Raw genomic sequence first — 13,674 nt, 5'->3', positions numbered from 1 at the left:
CAGGCAGGGGTAAGGATCAAAATGAACTGTGGTGGTTACAGACCCAGTACGGGAAAAGCAGGCAGGACAGAGGAATCATCTCTGAAATTAAGAGGGAAGTTTAGCTTCTTCCTTTTCTGGTAAGATTGACTATAGGGCTGTCTAACAGGATTTTAGACTATTTATTTTCTTTCAGAAACCTTACTTAGATTCATATTAGTCAGCTCAGCCTCTGCTGGCATCACAATTGAGGGAAATAACATTTTTTTAGCACTGCTAAGAAACAGAGCAGATAAAACTAAATTATGCAGCCCCAATGAGTAAAGGAATTATGTCCTATCCACCTTCAATAAGTCACAGAGACCAAAATCTCCTCAGAGCGTCTCATTTACTTTCAGCCTTGCACAGTGAGCCCTCAGCTCATCATGGATCAAAAGATGCCTCACTAAATGACAAGAAAAATGACTGTATTCTGTTTAGTTGCAATCCTTTTAGTCATAACAAATCTTGTGTGCATCGGCTGAGCTCCAGGAGAATCCTGTGAGGCAGCAGCAGCAGCACCCTCCTCAGAGACTGTTCCAGGACCCTCTCTAATCAATGCTCCAGGACTGCAGAGGACTTTTCCCCCCTCACACCTCCAGCAACAAACCTACTCATCTTCCAAATCCTTCCTAAATTCCAGATCCCTCCCGCTTAAAACCACAGGGCTGCCCACTGGACAAAGGTCCAGTCCCAAAGCTGCTTCTCCTCCAAAGAAACCCCTCACACAGCCTGGGCTGGGTGCTCTTCAACAACAGGGAAACAATTCCTTCTGCTGTGTTAGCTTTGAAACAGTGCAAGGTGTAGGAATGATTTATTATCCATCCTCATGGAATGTCCCTGCCCTTCAGAGCTGCAGCACTACTGTGCAAAGCCTCTGATGGAGCCAAGCAGAAATGGCTGCTGTCCCAAAGAAAGAGTCTGGGAGAAACTGCCAGTGTCCTTCATGCCTTAGAAAATGAATGAGCAGTCAGTGTTGGGGTTTGGGTACAAATTCAGTTCAGATGAAAAAATATTTCAGGATGATCTCCCTCCTCTCTATGCTCTAACACAACTACAAACAAGCAAGATGAGAGATTGTAGAAGGAACTAGGATGTTTAAAAGCAAATCTCTGAACTAAGCTTGGGATGCTCACCCAGCAGGTAAACACAGGAAGACAGGCACTCTTCACTACCTATTTCATGTTAAGAGATTTCTAAACTCTACCAAATTAAGTTAGGAACTTAACCATAGAGCAACATAACCATATTTCAACTCATTTAAAGGTACCCAAGAACACAGAATGTTTTCTATGAAACTAGGGGATTTTTTTTCCTTATTCAGTTCCTGAGTGGGAGTAGCAAGTGGAAAAACCCACTGAAACTGTAAATGCATTCTGCCCCAGGACAGAAACAACAGGTACTTTTTTAAAACCTAGAAAAAAAGTCCAATCAGAAACATAAAACATTATGCACCATGTATTATTTTTATCACCAAGAATTCCCCACATAAAAGGCACAGAGAAAACCATAATTCAGACGTGGGAAAACAGAGGGACTGTAAAAGTGAAATGGAGTTCTGACAAATGATCATGTGTGGAACATGGATTCACAGACCAACAAAACCAAACACCCCAGCAGCAGCAGCAAACCCCAACAGTGCATGTTCCAGCTGAAGCACGGGGCTTTGTGTCTGTTCATCTTGTCCACTGGCACACTTACCTGCCAAGGCTGCTCAACCTCTTCTTTCACATCTGAAACCCCAAAATCCCCCAGTCCCTTCACAGGAATCACTCACCCAAATGAAGACAGACCAGAAATGTTATTTTCACAGTTCACAATAACATTGAGTTCTGTGCCTAAGATACACCATCTTGAAATATAAAGAGCAAGCCAGCAAGTGTACAAACCTGGTGCTTGAAGAAGTGATAACAAGACAGGAAACTCACGCCCATGGTTAGCACAAAACCCCATGATTAATAGAACACAAATGCAGATGGTCAGGGACAGAGCTTGCCAGTTTGGGGATGTAATAGGCTGGCATTATTAAAGCAAAGATTATTTCTAACAAAAGTTATGTTTCCCAGAATTGAATACCACTTGGGGTGGACACTCCTGATCTCTACGTAATATTTCAGGAGTTCAGTTGGCACCAATCTGTTTTTCTAGATACAAGCAGTGAAGAAGTTCAGTTCCTGATAATATGCAGTTCTGTAACTTCATCAGAAACCTTTCATCTTTCAATATGTGAAATAAAAGCTAGAAAAGCACCAACTATCCTTAGTAGCAACATTGTGCAGCACACAATCTGAAAAGGTCAACCTGCCAGACAATAATACATCAAGTAAAAATTAAAGTGAGGGCAAGGAAAATCATCTTCAGGTGAAGCTGCTCTTCTGCAAAAGCAAAGTGATATTAAGATGCAGCCTGGGAACAACACATTGCTCAGCTATGAGAGAAAGCATAATTCTTAAAAACCTATTCCCTACATTAGAGACAGAAAATCAACTACAAATCAGGTGTTAGCTTGGTTAGTATTCAGACATGATAATTATTACCACAATATTAGCACAACAATCAAATAAACACATCCCAGATATGCATATTAATTCATTTACTAGCGTCAGCCATGCTCTGCTTTGATTCTGTCAATATACCCTGCTGCAAAAAGCTTAAATTGTATTTTCAGCATCATGTGAAATCAGCTCTTTGAGTCATAGCTTACCACATAAACAGGAGGCAAAGAACTACACCAGTTTGCCTTCCAGAACTTCTCACCCATCTCATTACCTGTCTGTGGGCAGCTCCAGATAACGAGGGCAAAACCATTCCAAAGAACAGTACCAAGGAAATCACACAGTGCTACAGACTTGTTCCAGGCATGAAATTTTTAATGGGTTATGTGAAGTAACACAGAAGCAATTCCTGTCCACAGAAAAGAGTTAAAATGTTTTTGTTTCAAGGACAATCACTGGATGTTTAAAGTTTCTGGTGCTGAAAGCTACATTAGGTCCTCAACATTAGGCAATCAATATCCCCACAACGTAAACTGTGAAATGACCACCTCCCCAAGGAGAAAATTTTCAGGATTTGCAGCTCATCTCAAAGTCTCAGTAAAATGAAACCAGCAGAATTTCCCTGAGATGACATTGTGTTCTATTACCCTTCAAATACTCATGAAAACAGACTTGCTTTCACTAGCACAGCTGTTCATGAAAATCTGGGGTAAAACCTGTAAGAAATGGCAACGTGCACGGACGTTCCTTTCCGCTGCAGGCAGAACCCAATGCTCCTTTGAGTGGCTAAAAGCTGAGCAGCTCTCACTGGCACAGCCTCTCCTCCACACCCAGCGAGTGACCAACACGGCAGCGCCAGCCTTCCCAGAGATGGGCGAGGACACCAGAGGGCAGATGCCACCAAGGGTTTGCAGCTGTGCCAGAGGTCTTCATTGGACATCAGGGAGAACTTTGGCCCAGAAAGGGCCAGTAGATATGGGAATGCTCTGCCCTGGGGCCCTGGTGGAGTCCCCATGGTGGGAGGTGTTCAAGGGAAGCCTGGCAGCAGCACTCCAGGCTCCAGTGTGCTGGCCATGGGGGCCATGGGTCACAGGGGGCCATGGGCTGGACTTGACCTCGCAGGGCTCTTCCAAGCCAGTGCATTTCATGGTTTGTGACATCACAGCCTCTGGGGACAGCACGGTGGCTGCCAACTGTCCCCAGCTGTTCTGTGCCCAGAGCCCGGGCAGACTTCGTTGTGGAACGACGTCCAGAGCTCACGTGGTGGTGGCAGCTCCTCGTGCAGAGCACCATGGCCGGCCAGGGCGTCTCCTGGACAGTGCAGCTGTACCTGCTGATGCTGCTGGTCCATCCACTCGACCCTTCCAGCCATCCCGAGCGGGACATGGGCACCTCGGGTCTGCTTCCTGAGGAGCTGGAGCTGCAGGACACGGACCCTGAGGCTGCCCCGTGGGTGGACTTGGCGCTGGTGTCCTGGACGTGCCTCCTGGTGGAGCTGCTGATCATGGGCATTGTCCTGGGATGCTACGTTGGCAGAAGGCTCTGGAGACAGGTGAGGGAGGGGGGCAGGACGGGGCAGACCCCGAGGCTGCTGGGTCTCCTGGGCAGCCCCTTGGCCAAGGCCCCGCGGCAGAGGGGAGCGGAGCCTCCGGGCAGGAACGGGGCCCAGGGCTGAGCCCAGGGACGGCACCGGGCAGAGGTGGCGGGAGCTCTGCTCGCTGCAGCCTCTGCCCCGGGCAGCCCAGCCGGGCCCCAGCCTCTCTGGCAGCGGCCTCGGCCCCGCTCCGCCCCTCCCATCGAGATCCCCGTGCTTTGCCTTGCAGGAGAAGCTCCGGAGCCGCTCGGCCCGGGCAGAGCCCCGGTGCTGCCGCTGCTGCCAGGGCCGCGGCTGCCCCAGGAAGCTGCTCCAGCTGCTGAGGCAAAACCGCGCCCTGCTGCGGCTCTGCCTGCGGCACCGCCCTCGGCAGAGACCCAGAGCCGGGAGAGCAGCACTGGGGGCCGCGTGAGAGAGGAGCAGGCTCCGGCCTCCCTCAGCACCAGGGCCCGGTGAGAGTGGGGGAGATCTCGGCCTCCTTCAGCACCAGGGCCCGGTGAGAGAGGAGCAAACTCCGGCCTCCCACAGCACCAGGGCCCGGTGAGAGCGGAGGATCCCGGCCTTGCTCAGCACCAAGGCCCGGTGAGAGCGGAGGATCCCGGCCTCGCTCAGCACCAGGGCCCGGTGAGAGCGGAGGATCCCGGCCTCGCTCAGCACCAGGGCCCGGTGAGAGAAGATGATCCCGGCCTCGCTCAGCACCAGGGCCCGGTGAGAGAAGACGATCCCGGCCTCCCTCAGCGCTGACCTCCAGCCCCAGCGCGGCGCGGAGCCTTGCGGGGATGTGTGACCAGCGCCCAGCCCGGGCACTGCGACATCCCCATCTTAGGAGTTAGAGACACCCCGTCCTCAGTCATAGCATTCCCCGACACCTTTTCCACAAGTAGTTGAGGTTTCCCTCGGCGTTCCCTTTCTCAAAGTTGAAATATTTTAGGCATAAGTTTCTTACCCCGTAGTCTTCTAGTCACCCTGTATCGTAGATTTTGCCAGTAGTCAAGTTAAGTTCAAGTAGTCAATAAAGTTCACGTTTTCTATGCAGTGCTGTGTCCTTTCCTTGACGTTCCATCCTAGAGGGGACCCGGCGAGTGCTGGGTTTGCAGGGCAGCTCCAGCCTGCCTGGAATGGAGAGCCTGAGTGCCCCAGCAGGGGCTGCACGAGTGTGGAGGGCAGCTGCAGAGAACACGGTGGGCAATGCTCTCCTGCCTCCTCCTCCCCAGGAAGGTTGGAGTCCATCCCTGTCTGCGCTGTGCCAGGGGAGGGCCCTAAAGGCCCTGGGAGGTGTCTGGGTGGCCTCAGAAGGTGCTTGCAGGACTCCGGGGCACCAGGGAAGGAGCAGGATCATCCCTGGAACGCTGTGAGAGATACCCAGAGCAGCCCACCCTGGGGCCCAGGCAAGGGCTGAGTTCAGGCAGGCAAAGACGTCCAGGGCCTGCTGGGCTATGGCAGCCGTCGGTCCAGTGAGGCTCAGTCCTGTTCATACAGGGGTTTTTATACTTATTTAATATAAAATACTTAGTTGTTTATATTTATCCTGTTGACCTTCAAAATGGGATTAAATCTCATTTTCCTGCAAAACAAAACTTAGGTTATTTTATTCCTAAGATTCAACCATGTTTACTCTCAGCTTAAATGACTTCTCTGTGACTTACTCTGCATCTTGCTCCTTTACAGCACCATCAAACACCTCTGTTAAAATACAGATCCCTCACTGCAAGGAGGATAATCTTGCTGTTTTCTCAAGAACGTTTGCTGAAGTACCCATTTTCACAAATCTAATAGGAAAAAACCCCTACAGATCAGCTTGACAATTTCAAAAGCTAGTTCCTCAACTCTTCCTCATCAGTTTCCTTATTGGTGACATTCAGCAATACCAAACAAGCACAGGAAACACATGGAAGAAGAAATGCAGATAGTCAGCACCCACCACCTATCAAAATGCATTTTAAATGGAGTTCAAAGGTCTCTAAGAGCAAGGTGAGGTGTAAATGGAGATACTCACACAGAAGTACTGCCAGCTGGTATTTTCAGCATTTCCTCTGAGTCTCCTCTTCATTTGTTTATCTCTCACCTAAACAAGAGAAAAAAACCCAAACAAATGTGACCTTTCAGGCAGACAAAAAATGTGTTTGGTTCCTTAAGAAAGCATTTTGTTCTGCCTGTATAATAACCTGTTGGGAACAATAGGAGCTTTTAGCAAAACGTCCCTGTGCTGTTGCAGTTGTTCTGCCACTGTGAGAAATCACAGGCACGGCTGCAAGGCTCCTACAGCTCACCCTGGTGAGGGTCAGAGACCACTTATCCCTGCAGGGATCACTGGGAATAACGATGGTGGGAAACGTGGAGGGAGCTGGATAAATAAATACTTGCCATTTCCTTAACAAAAAACCCCTCAAAACAAAGCTATAAAAATAGTTTGCCTCTGAATTAGGAGAATTTAAATTAACTATTTTAGGTCTCCTTTGGTTCAACGTTCATCAATCTGAGTTTGAATATGCATAGAGCTAGTAAGTAAAGGTAGCTGGAATTTAAGAATAAATGCTTATTTCCTTGTGCATAACCTACACTGAAACACATTAAAAACCAGTGTTTTGCTTTAGAGCTGATTGGCATTGACTTCATTCAGTCCTAGACTCATCAGGTTATAAAAAACATGGGGAAATATATTCTTTGTTTCATTAAGAATGCATTATTAATTAGAAAGGCATAGCTTTATCAGAGTCACTGCTGATCCCAACATTACTTGGCTAAGTTCAAAGTACTGATACAAGAACATCAAAACAAAAGCAATGTTCAACAGCGCCTCAAAAATAAAGACACAGTTCAAAGCTTTTCAGATGCCCTACAGTTGCTAAGGTATCTCCAGAAAGATGAGTAAACTGAAAATAGCACAGGAAATTTTAAACCCATTTCTCTTTTTTTCCCCTTAACTTCCCTGTGGGCAAGAGAAGACTCCTAATACAAGGAATGAAATGTAGCTTTCATACCTCAGTCATGAGTAGTCCCCTCAGTTTCAACCAGACCCAGTGCTCAGTGAAATCTTAGGGCCAAATCATCAGTATGAAATTCAAATTATATTGGTGAAAGTAGCTATTTTTAGTCCATTCCCCTCCCTCCCCAACATCAAGCGGGAAAGGCTCAATTTGAAAAATAATTACTACAAAATTATACTTTGATGTAGTAAGTTCGCTGCAAGTTGCACCAGAAAGAGAAAGGAGAGCAGAATCAGAGGTTATCAAACTCAATATAAAATCCAGCTCATGCTATCTCCAAAAGCCTCATTTAATTTATCCAGGATTTTTTTAAAACCCACATAATAAAAGCTTCACTTATTTTGTTAAATGCTATCATTTCTATCTGAAATATTAATTATTACTATGCTTTTCAGAAGTGAATTAGAAAGTTTTCTGCACCCATCTTCCCCAAATCTGATTCTAAGTGCTTGCCAGTTTAATCCCTTAGGAAGCAAAAGTAGCCCCATGTGTCCCAGGATCAACAGAAACCAAACAACAAAGCTTGACAAAGTATATTAAATTGTCAATAAAGTCAATAAATATTTTACACTGTAGAGACAGCTATCACCAGCCTGTGAATTTTGCTAGGGCAGGTTTAGTGAAGAAAAAACGAGATCTTTATTGCCAAATCAGGCAGGAGTTGTTCTGCTCTGCTGCCAGCATGAGGCGAGTGCAAGCACCACATCCTTCACAGCACCGCCCACAAAGAATTCCCCTTTGAAATGAAGGCTGGTGTGAGTTTGGCCAAACAGATGCAAAGTCGCTGGTGTGGCACAGGGATGGCAGCGTGGGCAGGCTCTGCAGTGGAAGGCTGAGACCCAGCAGCAGATTCCTGACCAGATCTCCGGGGCTGAGTGTGCGGGGTTGCTGCGGTGCCCTGGCCCCCCCGGCCGCACGCTTGCAGCCACCGTCCCTTCCTCTCAGGACAGGAGAGAAAATCACAAAAGCAGGAACTGGAAAGCTCAGGCTAAAGGCAGGGAGGTCACTGATGAAACAGACTTGAAAAAACGTATTTATCACCAATTAAAAAGAATATTTAATGACATTATCATGCACTATTAATAGGCAGTCAGCCAGCCAACCTGATCCCAAGCACGCTGCAGCATCGGGGCCAGGCAGTGCCCATCTGCCAGGAGCTGATTCACCCATCCTTCTCAAGGGAATTTCCCTCACACAGTGCCACTGCAGAGCTGCCAGGCTGCCAATAAACATATCTCTGGCTAAGAGTCACACCCTAATACATAAATCATATTAAGTGAAGAATGAAACCTGCAGCATTTGATTGACCTTCAGTGCCCTGAGAAGATTACAAATTTCCCAAGATTAAGGAGTTCCCAATATACACAGCAAAAGACTGATTTTTATGGATCAAATGTTAAATAGGCCTGTAAAATTTGAGTTCTTAGATTGCACATGAAAGAAGGAAAAAAACCCCATCACAACCCTCAAATACAACTTTAGATCCTTCTTTGAAAATATGGTTTTAAAAGAGGGGAATAGATACAATCTTCCCCTCACATGGAGATTTTAATGAATTAAAACCATTTTAAGTCTGTGGAGAAAGCCCTACCACAGTCCCTGTCAAATGACATTTTCTTTCATTTTTTCTTCTCATTACTACTTCAGAACACTCAAAATAACAGCAAATAAGGAAATTAAAGTTGCAATTCCAGCACCAAGCTCCGGAGTCCCACATTGCCTTCAAAAAACTGCATGAAACAAAAACTTTATGCTTAATACTCTGCAATCTATATAAGCCATTTATTTGCATATCCCTGGGCTGCTGAAGCTCTAACTTGCATTTCCATTAGCAGAGGGGCCTGATTCCTGCCTTGCCCTGACACAGATCAGCAGCGGGGTGGCTCCTGCTTAGCTGATTAAAGCTTTTGGCTTTTCTGTCTGTAACACTGCCCTTCCTGAACCCATCCTGAGGGACTGAGCAGCCCCACAGCCTCTGCAGTTTGCATTCCTGATATCTGCCTCTCCATCAGGATGCTTTGCAAAAACAGTTCAGATCAAATGCTGTCCGTGTCTGCCTCAAAGAGAAGCTCTCTGGGTTTTTTACTCCTAGTTTTAGAACATTGTCTTCCTAATGCCATGACAGCTGTGTACAAACACAGAGAAACACCTTGAAGCATTAATAAATAAAAGCTGTCACATTCCCTGTGGCCATTTGAGGGTGAAATTGCATGTGTGAATCTATTGCAGTTATGTAATGCACTGATTTGTACGTGTTCCAAAGCAAATGCATTAAAAGCAGATTATGCAGCATGTATTTGTTACCCATTTTAAATTATTACTGGGAGCCAAAGAAAGATTTATTTGATAGCCTCACGGGTTTATCTTCATAATTTACCATGGAGCAACTCCTTTGCTTTCAATTCAAGTGGATTTTTGTCCCCAACAGATTCATCTACCTGGTCACCAGGCTGATACAGAACAGAGGAGCACAGACAGTGCAGGAACTGATTTTTAATTACATTAATGGACTTCTCATGTGGCTAAAACTGATATTCCCCAGTCCTTTCAGACTGTGGGCTAACAGCATCCACCCCATGTCCTGCCATTCACCGCTTCCCTATGGCATTTGTGTGGACTGCTTCCACACAAGTCAGAACAAAGCACTTTTACTGTGGTGTCATGTGCCTGCTGGAAGGGGAGCAATGCAGCCGCCAGTTTGTACTTCCCAGTTCAGGATTCCCCACACACTTTAAAACTGTAACAAGAGGTAAAGACTCTCCAATCCTGCTGTAAACAAGAGTGTTTAAGAACCCAACTCCTCCAACTTGCTTCCAAGTTTGTAGTACTGACTTTTTTAGATAAATGTGTGGAGTATTGTGGATTAAAATGATAACCACAGGCCTGCATATTGACCTCAAGTGTGCTGGTATGAGCAAGTTGGTGGTCTTCTTATCTATCCTTGTGCTCATCATGATGCAATTTCTCAACTACCTCCAAGAGGGATTTTTCTTCAACCTGAGTAATCTGTTTTATAAAGTTCCTGACAGGGAGAGTGGCTGCCTTCCATACAAACCAAAGTGGTTCAGTTTTAAAGTGATTAGAACTGCACCAGTCTTCAGACCCAAATATGTGTGGCCTCTGTGTAATACAGAAGTCCTTAGGAAAGACTCTGAAGGTGCATAAAAACCCTTCATTCCCTAACACACAAAAGCCCACCTGAGTAAAATCTCACTCACTGTACAACGAAAGGAAAATATTTAAGTGGTGGTGCCAGGGACAAGGTGAGGATCCACGGTACCAGCAAGGATTCTGCGCTTCAGGACACTGAATATCCAGCCCAGAGACAGAAATGCATCGTGGAACAAGCTGCTACAAACTGAAAATGTGCTTGGCTGAGGTAGGTTTCAGCCAACAACTGTGATCCTCCACCGGCAAAAGTAAAGGGCAGTTCAGTCCTTCCTCCTTCTCAACTCCTTTCTGGGTCCATTCCTCCCCAGTCTTCACAAAGAGAGAGTGTCCTACAAAACAAGGACATGGGAGCCTTTTTACCCTGTTACCATTAAACAAAAATGTTCAAGAAAGATACTTGCTCTGCATCTTATGTAAATCTGCCATTTTAAACCACATTCTGAGAATATATATTCTCAGAAGTACTTACTTTCTAAATTCTACTTGCATTTCTCGTGTCAAAACAACATGACCACAAGTCAGCTTCCCCCTGAACAGTCTGTCCGAGAGGAAGAAACTGCAGTGGTCGCCATCGGCCACCAAATTTTACATCCTGGCCTAAAACCTTATTTACACAGGCTAAAGGATCCTTGGGGAAGGCTGAGAGAGATCTCCCTTGGTGCATCCCAGCAGGATTCTGCCCTGGTCAGTGCCTCTGCCTGGTGTTCTTGGGGTAGTGGATCAAAGTGCCTTCATCCCACTGAGGGTGTGCCCTCAGCTGTACTCAGTGAATGTAAGGACATGAGCAGCAGGTTAGAAATACACATTTCCAAACAGATTGCCCCACAGGCTTGTGGCAGTTGCTTTACTTCAGGAGCATTATCAGATTATAGAGCTGGAGATATCCTATGGTATCTGTGTTATGAGCACACTCCTACATGCCTTGAATAGAGTTCCTAGCAATAAAATATTTTGCATGCCATGTGCAATGGTGACCAAAAAGAAACTTGTCAATGTCATCAAAGCTAAGGATCCCTATCAGCATTTTCAGGAAGCCTTATTAAGATGAAATTCTGTATTTCAGCTCATTGTGAAGTTATTTGACATTTCATTGTCACCTCTAACACTCCTGACCAAGAACATGATGCACTGTGCACAGATTTCAGTGAGTGGAAAGATGGGTTTCTGTGCATCAGGTTTCTACTGGAGTTGCATTATGAGAAACTCTGCTGTTAACCTGTCTTTGGATTTATGTGCCTTTTCTCTGCTTTGGTCAAACCTATGCTCATTTTTGTAAGATAAAATAGAGAGGCTGGAAGAATAGCTCATCTGAATGCAAATGAGCTATTTGCATTCAGATGAGCTCCCCCCTACATCTATCTCAAGGCTTATCTTTTTCTTGCTCTCACAGAAAGCAGGACAGTCTGGTTAGAGCCAGGGGCTAAATCAGAAATCACTTGACAATCCACTGGTACCATGGCATTTTAGACTACATTCCCTAAGCTTCAGTGACTAAGGGTGACTCATAAAATTGTACAAGGCCATCAGCTTAGCATCTCTTTTTTACATGAAGACTTGTGAAAATTGAAGTGTACTTTATCACCTGGGACAAACTTTTATCTTGAACATCTACCACACGCTACAGTCACAGGCCAGAAATACAACTGCAAGGGAATAGAAATGAAAAAGACTTTTGGCTCACTAGATCTGGGGGTTTTGGCTTGCTTTAACAGTTTGAGCTCTGCCATGGTGCCAGTGATGCAGTATGAAGAGCTCGGTTTCCCAAGAGTGCTATGATGTTTATTTAGGTTCCCAGAGGAGATGTAAGTGAAGAGCTAAATCAATCTGTCACACACCATAGAGCTGGGGATGCACACGAGCACACACTGCACACTGAAGCCTTCCCAAAGCAGCAGCTCCCTGCCCCACCTCCAGACCCTAAAGGAGCACACACAGGACACCAGAAGGAGCTGATGGTGGCAGGTCCTGGCTCTCTGAAGCCTACACCAAGCTGTTCATGATTGCCCCTAAAAAGCATTCTGCAGCTCCTGTTAGCTGACAGCTGCTCACCTCCAGAGTTGGCTGCTACCTAACAGTGCCCAGCAACAATTGTACTGCAAAATGTACTGACCCTGCAGTTAGCTTCAAAGCAATGGATGGGCTGCTTCTTTTCAAAGCCTGTCCAATTTTTAATGGAAAATAGAAAAATAACCACTCTTCACATGTATCATTACTGCTAAACCTTGTCTATGTTTTCAGCTTCTCTTACTTAACTTCCAGGATAATGAAACTTATTGGCATGGGATTGCGAGGCAGGTGGTAGACAAGGTATGGAAAGGTGTGGGTTGTTTGAGAATCCTCAGTATCAGCAGACAACTTGCTGAAGGTGAATTCTATTTTTCCAAGCAAAATAACCACTTAGTGTCTTTACCTTCCCTGGTGTTCCCAGGGAGAACACCATTAGCTTTGTAAGTGCACAGTCACTGGCTGGTTGAATATATACATTTAGCCAGCTATGTAATACTCAGGATACCCTGCTGAAGCAGTATTTTATTTTCCAAGATATTTTAACAACATACTTGATTTAGGAAGGAAAAGTGTTGGAAATGACAATTTCGCCCTCCTTTATCCTTATGAAACAGCATTGCTTGTTCCAGTGTATGGGAAATGGTTAAACTGAATGAGCACAGATTTGTTGTTACTGCTGAATATATCTTCTGCCATAATCAAAAGATGTTGCTTAGGAAAACAACAAACATTTTTCCTTCTTCACCCTTGAGTGCTTAGGTTACCCTTCATCTCTTCTATTACTCCTCAGTCTCAGAACAGAGCAAGCCTGGTCCTGTTATATCTAATCCAGCTCCAAGTGCCATTTTTTTCCAATTCATTTTCACAACTTACACCTCTTGCAGTTGTGAACTTCTATTCGTTTGCTTGTTTCCCTTCAGGCATAGGTAATGAAAGTTATTTCATGTGAAATACAAATCAGACAGATACAGTGCATCAGCTGTGGGGGGTCTGGGTTTCTTTTCCTTCTCTGGATCCTTAGCATAGTTAACAGCAATTTCCTTACTTCTCCCACATGGAAACCAGCACAAGCTTCCCAAAACGCAGTTTTTGACAGGGCAGGGATGTTGGACCATAATTACATGCAGACCAGGGGAAGCCCTTCACTAAAGGGGAAAATGAAAGGAGACTAACCAGCCAATAGGTCAGCAAAAGGTGACCACCAATGGATCAATGATCAACTTCAGTGCCAGGTGTCCAGAGCAGCTCTCAAGGATGATCATGGATTTCAGTACCACTGCAGAGACAGATTTTAATTGTGCACTACAGCAGTGCTGTTTGAGCCATTATGTGACTGAATTATTACTATTTCTGTACCCACTTGGAAATAAAACTTCACTCTGGGCTGAATAGTGTCCCTTCA

The sequence above is a fragment of the Melozone crissalis genome, unplaced genomic scaffold, assembly GCF_028551555.1.
Source record: "Melozone crissalis strain CALT ecotype California unplaced genomic scaffold, PUWL_Pcris_2 ptg000039l_1, whole genome shotgun sequence".
Taxonomy (NCBI): domain Eukaryota; kingdom Metazoa; phylum Chordata; class Aves; order Passeriformes; family Passerellidae; genus Melozone; species Melozone crissalis.
Note: the sequence above shows the minus strand (reverse complement) of the source record.